The sequence below is a fragment of the Trichosurus vulpecula genome, chromosome X, assembly GCF_011100635.1.
Source record: "Trichosurus vulpecula isolate mTriVul1 chromosome X, mTriVul1.pri, whole genome shotgun sequence".
Classification (NCBI taxonomy): domain Eukaryota; kingdom Metazoa; phylum Chordata; class Mammalia; order Diprotodontia; family Phalangeridae; genus Trichosurus; species Trichosurus vulpecula.
Genome location: NC_050582.1, coordinates 43,431,971 through 43,442,782, shown reverse-complemented (window position 1 = coordinate 43,442,782; position 10,812 = coordinate 43,431,971).

Here is a 10,812-nt window from a genome sequence, read left to right as displayed (position 1 = left end):
ATGAGTTCTTTTGTATCCTTTCCCTAAACCAGGGGTGGAGAACCTGTGGCCTTGAGGCCACACGTAGCCCTCTAGGTCCTCAAGTATGGCCCTTTGACTGATCTAAACTTCACAGAATAAATCCCCAAAAACAAATCCTCAAAAAGATTTTTTCTATAAAGTTCGGATTCAGTCAATGGGCCACACTCGAGGACCTAGAGGGCCATATGTGGCCTTGAGGCTGCAGGTTCCCCACCCCCACTCTAAACCATTTAAAATCTGTTCTCCTAAAATTTTGGGTTCATGTCATACTATGCCCAGCTTTTTTTCTTCCTCTCTATCACAAATTCTAAAGCACAGTGGTCGCTTCCTCCCAGAATATCTGTTATTGCCACCAGAAACCAGTTTTTCATTCTTGGCAAGAATCAGATCCAGTATAGCTGTTCCTGTTTATCAGTTTTTCTACCTTTTGAGGAATGAAATGGTCATTAAGGCAAGCCAAAAAATTATTAGCTACTCTATTTTTGGCAGAGAAAGAGATCCAACAGAAGTTCAGATAACTAAAACTCCCACCCAAAATGATATTATGCTACTGTTGCAGGCATATAATCTGTTTACGCACTGTATTTGCCCTTTTTTATCTAGGTGGTCTGCAGTATAATTCCCCCACAATATTATTTTCAATATTTGACTTGAGCAGTGGGCACTATCAGATTACTATGGCAAAGGAAGATAAGGAGAACACAGCTTTTGTTTGCCTGGCCAAATTCTACCAGGAGTTTGGGGAATGCCAACCACTCTGCAAAAGTACATGGAGAAGGTTGTTGGCGACAGGAACTTCCTGGCAATGTTGTTGGATTGGGATGATTTCATTGTATTTGCAAAGATATTGGAAGAGCATGAGCAAACAGGATTATTGGAAGATGCTGGTCTAAAACTGTCAACTGACAAGCATTAGTTCCTCAGATTCTTTTTCTTTACCTTGTGTCGCAAAAGAGAGCGTTGACCCCAAAGAAACAGAACGGTTTATTTCCATTTCTATGTCTGAGGAATTTTTGAGAGCTAAAGACTTTCCTAGGACTTGGCAAGTTCTATCAGAAATCTGTGAGGGATTACGCCACATCGCCAAGCTTTTCAGTCTTCTCACTTGGGGGTATATAGTTGAGAAGAACCAGAAACGAGAGGACAGGTAGGCCCAGTTTTGCCTGAACTCTCTGGTATCATTTGGAGCTAAGTCAACTGCTTCACAAATGCACCAGCATTGGTTTGTGTAGATGCAACCACACCCTGTGTGTTATATGATGGCTGGCTTAATTTTTGGATTTTGTCTCCTGTGAATTACTGGGACTCCAAGTTTCTTCTTGAAACAGAAGCCAATCTTTTTTAACATCAATATTCTTCTGTTGATGCTCTATGGCTACAAGTCATGGAATCCAACAGTCTCTGAAGAATTCAAGTTGCAGGTCACCCAAAGGGCAATGAAGAGGTGTAGCCTGGGTTGAGAAGGCTGCAACCTATTACCAATGCAGAATTACGCAGGAGCAGCTGCATGAAGGATATCGCTAGGGAGATCCAGGACTGGGAAAGGAAACAGAGCAGTCATATGGCAGGAACAAGAGATAACTGATGGACAGCCTGCACGCAGCATTAGCTGGACCCCCTCTGCAGGACTGACAAGAGGATCATAGGGTCACAGATGTACAGCTGGAAGAGACATTAGAGATCATGTAGTCTCACACCCTCATTTAAAGTATGAGAAAATGAAGCAGAGAGAGATTAATTAACTTGCCCAAAGACACACAGGTAGCAAATCAATCAGGCAGTCAACAAGTATTGATTAAGTGATTACTATGTGCAAGGCATTGGGCTGGGGGTACAAAAAGGGTGAAATCGGTCCCCACTGCCGAGGAACATACATTCTAAGGGGTGGGGCGCAGGAGAGACAACATGTAAATCACTAGGTACATTCAAGATAGTCATCTTAGAGGCAAAGGATCTGGGAGCTAGAGACCAGAAAAGGACTCCTGAGGAAGGTGGGATTTGGATGAGTCTTGAAGGAAGCCAAGGAGGCTAAGAGTTGGAAATGAGAAGGCAGAACAGTCAATGTAAAGGCATAGAGACAAGAATGTCATATGCAAGGAACAGCATGTCTACCAGCATAACTAGATAGTGGAATCCTTAGATGAGAGTAAAGTATAAGAAGACAGGAAAGGGATGCAGGGGTCAAGTGATATGAAAAGGTTTATATGCCAGAGTTTATGTTTTTTTCTGGAGTTAATTTATTATGTCTGTAAGTATGTGGGGTGGGGGGCAGGATTGACATGATCAGAGCTATGCTTTGGGAAAATTACTTTGGAAGCTGAATGGATGATAGATTGGAATGAGGAGAGACTTGAGGCAGGGAGGACATTTAGAAGGATGTTGCAGTAGTTCAAATGAAAAGCAATGAGAGCCTGAATGAGAATGGTACTCATTTGAGTGGATAGAATATATAATACCTATACATACAAATAAATAAATGTGTGTGTATGTGTGTGTGTGCGTGCGTAAATGTTGTGCAGTTAGAAATGGCAAAATTTGGCAAGAGGTTGGATATTTGGGGTGATTGGGTGATTGAGAGTGCAGAGTTAAGGGTGAGACCAAGGTTGCAAACCTGGGTGACTGGGAGGATGGCTGTGTCCTCAACCGTAACAGAGAGGAAGAAGAGGGGAGAGTTTAGGGAAAAGATAATGTGTACTGGGCTTGCTGAGTTTGAGATGCCTACATGACATCCAATTCAAGATATTCGGTAGATAGTAATGTAATACTGGTGCTCAGGAGAGAAACTAGTGCTGGATATATGGATTGGGGAATCATCTTCAGTGAGATAACAATGAAAGCATGGGAGCTGATGAAATCACCAAGTGAGATAGTATAGAGTAAAAAGAGAAGAGAGCCCAGGACAGAGCCTTAGTGGTCACCTATAGTTGGTTAGTGGGAATGACCTGGATGAAGATTTAGCAAAGGAGACTGAGAAGGAGAGGTCAGACAGATTGGAGGACAGGCAAGAGAGAAAAATGTCACAAAAACCTAGAAATAAGAGAGAATCCAAGAAGAGAAAGTAATCAAGACTACCAAATGCTGGAAAGAGGTCAAGATGAATGAGGATTGAGAGAAGGCCATTAGATATGGCAAGTAAGAGATCACCGGTAACTATAGAGAAGGTAATTTCAGTGGAATTATGAAAAGAGAGAGGGGGGTGAAATGAGATTAGATGAGATGATATTGAAGGCAATCTGTCAGAAAAGACAGGATGGAATAGGATCAAGGATACATTTAGAAGGTTGGCCTTGGCAAGAAGAAGGGCCACCTCTCCTTCCGAGACCAGGAGTGAAGGAGGATATAGTGAGGGAAATGTCTGAATGATGTGAGATGAAGAGGAGGGGAGAAGAGGAAGCTCTCAGTGAATGGCCTCAATTTTTTCAGTGAAATACAAGGCATGGTTTTCAACTGAGAGGATGGTAAGTGGGAGTAGCATGGGAGATTTGAGAAGAAACAATAAGGTTTAGAACAGTCACTGTGGAGAGGGATAAAGGATTGTTATGGAGAAGGATTACCTTGTAGTGAATGCCTAGTTGAGATTAGATACTATAAATTTGTAGTGGTCTCCATCAATATAATTCAATGGCTTCCTTCAGCTCTGTTCAGCAGTATGGTGAATAGGAGTGAAGGAGGAAGGTGATAGAAGTAATCTCAGGTTGGAGTTTAGCAAGGACAAGGAGGCAAGGGATTTGAGAGTAGAGGGTGGTATAGAATGGCTTGGTAAAGAGATGAGGAGTTGAGGATTGGAGGTCATGATGGGGATGAAAAATAGGATTGCAAGTGGTAGAGCTGAGATGTGAGCAATTTCCACTCTACCCTGGTGATGATATCAGCAATTGTCATGTAGAATTAGAACTCAATATCCTGAGTCCTCCACTGTAGTCACTCCCTAGCTTGGTAGACTATGTTTGCTCTGGACCTATGATTTCATGGGTGTGGGGGAATTCTGAGCATGGAAACTTTTGGTATCAATGCAAGTCTGTAACTCTTCTACAGTTTATAAGCTTAGAGAGTTCCCTGGAATGCTGAGAGATTGAGTGACTTGCCCAAGGTTACACAGCCAGAGTTAGAGGCAGGGGATGATCCTAGATCTTCATGACACCAAGTCTGTCCTTCTATTCGCTATGTATATCTCATTGCTCCAATGGCTTGGCAGATCTACATAGACAAAGTGAACATCAAATGTTTATGCCCTGAACCATTCAGTAGTATGGATCTCAGATTATGCAGTGCCCCCTCCACTGAAAACATGAATGTGAGATTATCTGACCCATGCGTTTAGCCTGACAGAACAACACACATAACTGCATGGTAGTCTCGATTTGCCCATGTCTTAAACCATGGGGCTGGTCAACTGAGGAATTCAAGCCATTTTCAAGTTATCAACATAAGTTATCTCTCCATAAAAGATGCCATAAGAGAAAATCATATTGTTCTTCCAGAGGGCTTTCCTCAAATTACTTTGGCAACACTCCATGTAACACATCTGGGAATTGTCTCCATGAAGGAATTGGCTATAAGCTATTCTGGGTGGCCTAGAATTAATTCTAATATAGAAAAGACTAGAAAGAAGTATAGGGCATGCCAGGCTACTTGGCATAACTTACCAAATATACCTACTTTCCCATGGGAAGTAGTCAAGGACTCATATTGATTTTATAAGACCCTTCCAGGGGAAGAACTTGGATTGCAATTCTCCTCAAAATGACTCCTAGGGACCGTAGTGCTATCTCAAATTTCTGTAGTAACTATTAAAATTCTTTTTAAAAGAGAGCTTGCCTCACACTATTTCTTCTGATGAGAGACAATGGCTAGTTGGTAGAGGGCTAGCCTGGGTATCAGGAAGATCTGGGTTCAAGTCCTGCCTCTGAAACATACTGGCTTTGTGACCCTAGGCATGTCACTTTATCTCTGGCTTCTACCTCCTAACTTATTTCAAGTCTCAATTCAAATTTCACCTTCTGCAAGAGGCCTTTCCTGGGCCTCCCCATTACTAGTGCCTTCATTCTGAGATTAACTCCCATTTACAATGTATATATCCTGTATGTACATACTTGTCTGCATATTGTCTCCCCCTTTAGACTATGAGGTCCTTGAGAGCAGGGACTGAATTTGTGCCATTCTTTGTATATTCAATACTTGGCACAATGCCTGGTATGTGGTAGGTGCTTAATAGAGGTTATTGAGTGACTGACTAAGGCAGCCAAATAGTGGTAGGCCTTGGATTCTTAGGAGCAGCTAGATGGAGTAGTGGATAGAGGGCCTGGAGTCAGGAAGGCTCATCCTCCTGAGTTTAAATCTGGCCTCAGATACTTACTAGCTGCATGACCCTGGGCAAGTCACTTCACCCTGTTTGCCTCAGTTTCCTCATCTGTAAAATGAGCTGGAGAAGGAAATGGCAAACTACTCTAGTATCTCTGCCAAGAAAACCCCAAATGGAGTCACAAAGAGTTGGATGTGACTGAAAAACAACTGAACAACAACTTGGATTCTTGGCTAAGGAATGGATTTTTGGTAGGCAGTGGGAAGCCAAGACAGGCTTGTGAGCAAGAACGTGACATGATCAGAGCTGTGCTTTAGAAGGATTACTCTGGCAATCGAGTGGAGGATAGTTCAGAGAGGCAATATGGTACTGTGGAAAGTGTACTTGTTTTAGTCAGAGGACTTAAATTCAAATCCTGCCACTGGCATTTACTACCCTGTGACCTTAGGCAACTCAGTTTCCTCCTCTATAGTCATCTATAATCCTAAAGTGAGGAGAGATTGGAGGCAGTAAAACTATCTATGACATTAGAATAGTTCGGGTAAGCTGCAATGAGGGCCTGAACTAGTATAATAGAGCTGTGGAAATGGAAAGAAGGGGATATAGATGAGAAATATTGCAGAGGTAGGATCAACCGTACTTGGCATAGCATCTCATGCTTATATATCACAGATGCTTTCTTTGAGAAAAAGGTTGGGAAGCTCTGAACTTGGCAAGCATCAAGTAATGTAACATAATCAAAACTAATTATATTTTAACAGGCAGGAAATAACCCATTATTGATGTGGGATTCAATGCAAACTCATTGTCAGAAGCATTTTTTTCCCAGTTTGGACCTTAGAGATGAAGTGACTTGCCCAAGGTCACATATGTCAAAGGTCAAACTTGAACTCAGATCTTCTTGACTCCAAGGCACACACCCTCTATCCACTATATCCCCTGCCTCTCATCAGAAGCAATACTGTAACTTATTATAGCAAAGAAAAAAATAATTTTAAAAATTAGAAAAATATAAATGAGAAGATGTGACATGAAATTAAGATGAGTCCAACCTGATTTATGGTTTAATAAAGAAGGGAAATGGATGGAAGAAGAGATATTAACACAGATTATCACCATGTCTTAAAGAAGTTTAACCAATGTAAATCAACTGCTATGAGGATACCAAAGTAGAAACTGCCTCATCCAGCAAACATAGTCTCCTTGCCAAGCAGAACCAAGCAGAGGCTGCCAAAGGCAACACTAGCTTATAATATAAACTTTTTTGTAATATCTTATGGAGGAGGATGGTAGAGGATTACGAGCAATATCACCTCATAAAACAGCAAGAAAAAGCAGGAGAAAAAAACAAGTTTAAATAAGGCTTGGCGAAAGACTCACGTAAACAAAAGCATCTCTGGACATTGAGGATAAAACTAGAAGTAAGACAACAAGCAGATGAAAAATGGAAAATGTTTCTATAACTCCATCAAGGAAAGTCAAGCCACCACATGTGGACTAGCAAGTGAAAATGGAACCAAAGAAAATGGAAATGGGAAAAGCAGCTGGATTTGACACAAAGGAAATCTATATTGGAGCCAACACAGATTTGTGGGCAATGAAGGATCAATATTCAAGGTATCTGAAAGAAGGGAGGCTACCAAACATGTAGAAAACATTCCAGGCCTTGGGATTACCAATAAAGGTGACCAACAAAATACTGATAACTATTAACTCATTCCTACTTTCTCCATATGTATATACTTTAAGAGGTTTTTAGAAAATTCAGTGTGATGCAGTAGCAAAAGCATTAAATTTGGAATGCTGAATTTGGCATCATGGGACCCAAGTTTGAATTCTGGTTCTTCCATTTCATGCCACTTAACCTCTCAGGGCCTCAGTTTTTCCCTCCATGCAATGGGAGGATGGGACTAGATAGCCCCTGAGGTCCCTTCCAGCTCTATATCTAGGAGCCTATCATCAGTCTACACACACATCAAGGGCATATTTGATGAAAAGATGAGAAAGAAACAGGTTTTTGCAAATGACTATGAAGGATACTTCCCCAGTAGGCCACATATTTATGTCATGCAATTGACTGGAAGGTGTGTTGTTTGTTGACTAACATATACACACACAGAGTTTGGTAGAACAAAATGCCTCCCTAAAGGCTTTCCCCCATCAATGTGTCTCCCATGCAGATGTCAAAACCATACAAGAATCCTTGAAAGATGCAATAACTGAGATCCATTTGAGACCCTCTCATTTTTCATATCAAGGGAGAGAGGAGATATGATGATAGATACTCAGCAAAGGTATTTGCCACCCTCATGGAGAATGTCCTGAGCAGAGTACACATGGAAGGGAGGCTCCTGTTTGCAGAGATCATTGTTATGGAGAAATACTTAACAATACAATAGAACATAGATGATGTTAACATGTGGTTTTCTAAATCAATCTGTAGTCCACAGGGATCTTTATGCATGGTTTAATGACTCCCATTTACATTTGAATTTGACCATGCTCTTCTAAGGGGCTAATAATTAATAATAATAATAGCTAACATTTATACATTGCTTATTATGTGCCAGGTACTGTGCTAAATGCTTTACAGTTATCTCATCTGATTCTCCCAACCCTGTGAGGTAGGTGCTATTATGATCCCTATTTTACAGTTGAGGAAACTGAGGGAAACAGAGGCTAGGTAACTTGCCCAAGGTCACAGCTGGCAAATAGTAAATAATAACTAAGTAGTAAGTAAATAATAATATGAGAAAGCATTTAAATAGCACTTCAAGGTTTTCAAAGCTCTTTATATACATCATCTCATTTGATCCTCAAAACAACTTTGTGAAGTAGGTGCTTTATTATCCTCATTTTACAGATGAGAAGACTGAGGCTGAATGAGGTACAGTGACTTGCTCAGGGTCCCATACTGAGGCAGGATTCAAACTCATGTTTTCTGGTTCCATGTCCAGAGCTCTATCCAGAGCCATTCAAAAGGGTTTAGCCTAACTGTTATCCATATAGGAAAAACTAAATGGATGAAGAATGCCTATTTTCCAGGATATAACATGTTGTTACATGGATAAGTTATGGATTACCATCAATAGAGCTTATCTTGGGCAGACTATGAAAATGGACAATGATTTGAGCCCAAAGTTGAAAAGGGGGAGAATAGGTTGCATTGCCTTTGGGAAACTGAGTAATTTTTTTAAAATGATCTCACGCTTCTTCCGGAAATAGTAGTTAACATTGATAAGGCATTTTAAGGAATGCAAAGCACTACATGTATTCTCATCAATAAAGACTCACCTTTTTTGACACCAATATCCTTCCAGTGATGTTTAGCTATGAGTCACAGAATATATCAGTCCGAAGAATTTGAGTTGAGGATCACCCGAAGGGCACTGCAGTGGCACATGGTGGGTATAAGCAGGCCACAAAATAGTACTAATGATGAATTAATTGGGAGAAGCAACATAAAGTATGTCATCAGAGAAATACATATGCCTGGAGGGGAAACGATGGGTCAGTCATATGGCTGGAGCAAGGGATATTCTTATGATAGATAGACATTTTATAGTCTCCATTGGTGTTTGTGCAATGTCAAGAGATCTAGAGCAAGGTCCCCAACATGTTGGGTGGATCCCCTGTGGCAGCTGTATGGGAAGACATAAGATAAGAGTCAAACAGGATGGGGCAGTTTGGATGAGTGCCATCTGCCTCACTGCAGAGTAAGATCCACACAGATGGGATCACACATCCATCCAAGTGCAATGGTCACATGCCTAGACCACCTAAAATGGTGTCACCCACTAGGAGACATTAGGAAACCTGCTTCTGGGAAGTAGGAGAACTGGTACATGCATGGATATCCTGCCTTGGCCTACCAAGTGGTTGGCAGCATGCCCTTTCCATTGACTGCAGAGTTGGAACTATGTGTCTTTAAAACTACCTAACTGAGCATAGTCTGTTCTTTTTCCGGAATTCCTGTCTGTGGGGGAAGGAATCTTTGAGCCAAAGGGGGAAAAGAGCTGCTCCCAATTGCATAGTAGTCCAAAGCAGAATGTCCATGCACATGCCAGTTCTCCTGTCTCCAAGAAGCAGGTCTCAAGGTTACCACCCAGTGGGTGACATCATTTAGGTGGTCTAAGCAAACTCCAAATCCCTAGGGATCTCAAGACTTACGTTTTCTATCTCCATCTAGGTTTAGCCAAGGAACAATATGACAAATCATAATGTACCCCAGAGTTCCTCTTTGCCCATCTACCAGAAGGATTAGTCATAGCTAAGAACTATGGAGCTGGAGCAAGGTGGGTTCCTGCCCTCCCCCCCCCCCCAAGTTGAGCTCAGCCTCCCTGTATAATTCAAGGGCTGGAGTGCAGATTTGCTGGCGTAGTCATTTTGAACAATTGCAAAAGTGTCCCGCCCAGGGTGATTTGACGAAAACCAAAACCATAGAAGCATCTTCCAATCTAGAGCCACCTGGCTTTGATTTTTCAACTACACCTTCTGAGAACTCACCAGGGCCACAGAGTGTAGGAAGCAATAATTCTCTGGCCACGGCAACTGCTGAAATGGCGTCAGCTGTTATTTCTATAGTCACTAGTTTAAACAGAGATCAGCTTCTCAAAATGGCACTCTCTTGCTGGCTAAGGGATTCGGGTAGCTGAGAATTAGGGGGTGCTCTTTATGCATGACAGGGGGCATTTGGGGGCAATGACAGTTGCTCTCATGACTTTGATTTTCTGTTAGCTTTTCATTCCTGTAGAAGTTCTGTAGTTTGGCTGCTGCAATGCAGTGTATTTGTAAGATGGAGTTTTTACAGAGCACTTTCTGCAGTAATAACGTTCAGTCATGTTGAAGGCCTGCTTGTCTCTTGCCTGTTACTGATACAGACACAATAGACAAAGGGGGTGGGGGGGGGAAGTATACACGCAACACAGGCTCCTGGGTCCAGGAAAAAATGAGGAGTTATGGCAAAAGTGCAAACGGATGAGGGGAATATTATGGAAGCAGTTTATTATATCCTTGCAAATCAAAAGGAGAAGTCACAGAAAGCACTCTTAGGTCATTTTACAAATATGAGTTAGGGTCAGGATCTGGTGGTGATGTGTTCCTTTAGCTATCCATATGTCTGATGAAGAAAAAAAACACAATACGCCAGGCCACAAATAGTCAAATAAGTTTTTTTGGAGCATGTTGGAGGCAATTTCTTAGTAAAGAAAGATGAAGGAATCAATTAGAGTGAATGCCATTCTTGATTTAATGCTTATGCAGAGGGAAGTAGGGGATTTAAAGCTGGATGGGTGCCTTGGTGGAAGCAGCCGCAGTATGATAGCACACAGGTTACTAATAGAAATCAGGACCATCGAGAAAATGAAGTTCAGGAAAGCAGATTTCAACAAGCTGAAAATAGCCAGAGTAGGACTGGCTTGGAGGGGGTAGGAGGAGAAAGAACTCTTTAAGCAACCAGTTCCGTGGGTCCCATGGGTCAGTGTTTGGCA